Source organism: Sardina pilchardus, chromosome 21, assembly GCF_963854185.1.
Source record: "Sardina pilchardus chromosome 21, fSarPil1.1, whole genome shotgun sequence".
Classification (NCBI taxonomy): domain Eukaryota; kingdom Metazoa; phylum Chordata; class Actinopteri; order Clupeiformes; family Clupeidae; genus Sardina; species Sardina pilchardus.
The window spans coordinates 8,791,021-8,791,701 of record NC_085014.1 but is presented as its reverse complement, the minus strand read 5'-3'; the positions used below and the strand labels follow the sequence as shown (position 1 = coordinate 8,791,701).

The window sequence follows — 681 nt, the reverse complement described above, 5'->3', positions numbered from 1 at the left end:
TGAGATGTTGCCGGTAATTGGCCAATATAAAACTTTGCTTACACCGTAGGATACAAGCCTCCCAGTGCCTTAATGGATCTTGAAATTTATTTCGCATTTGATGCGCCACTGAAGACGATAAAACATTTTTTTTTTTTTGCTTTTCGGCGAAAAATCGATGAAGGCCAACTTTCCCCGTGGTCACTTTGTGATGGTACTCCAGATGGAAACTTTAGCATTTCGCAACCTTACGAATGAAGGGGGTTGGGGATATGTCTCGCGCCCCCACCGCGGCTCCTCCACCACCACCACCACATTCGCGCGAGCCAATCAGAACTCGCTAAAATCGCCGCTAGAGTGCTGCCGAATTTCACAGGAGAGTCTTCTCGCTCACTGAGGATTGGCAGCGCGCAACGGGCAGTGTCGCGTGGGCAGCAGTCTATATCCACTTCAGCCGCACGCGGAGATACCAGAGTACCAATCTGGCCGTGGCTGAGATTGAAAATAAGTCTCTCTGATGGCTAGACGCTCCTGGGTTGACATGCAGACGTGCTGACACTTTCGAGCGGACCGAAATGTGATGGGGTTTTTTGTTAAGTAGTTTGGGAAATATCGCTTCGAAGGTTGTTTGCTTATTTTTAACAATCGTTTAGTCTACCACATCAATTTGTTTATTTTGGTGGTTTCTCATGTGATCAAGCA

General features: G+C 47.4%; 1 protein-coding gene across 1 annotated transcript in view; it reads left to right on the top strand.

Moving 5' to 3' along the window:
• Positions 1 to 252: 252 nt before the first annotated feature.
• LOC134069094 (GDNF family receptor alpha-4-like) overlaps positions 253 to 681 on the top strand; it is a gene marked incomplete at its 3' end in the record, with an annotated part of 16,322 nt that continues 15,893 nt past the window's right edge. Inside the window, 1 exon segment of the mRNA XM_062524950.1 lies at positions 253 to 681. This exon segment is cut by the window's right edge and continues 335 nt beyond it.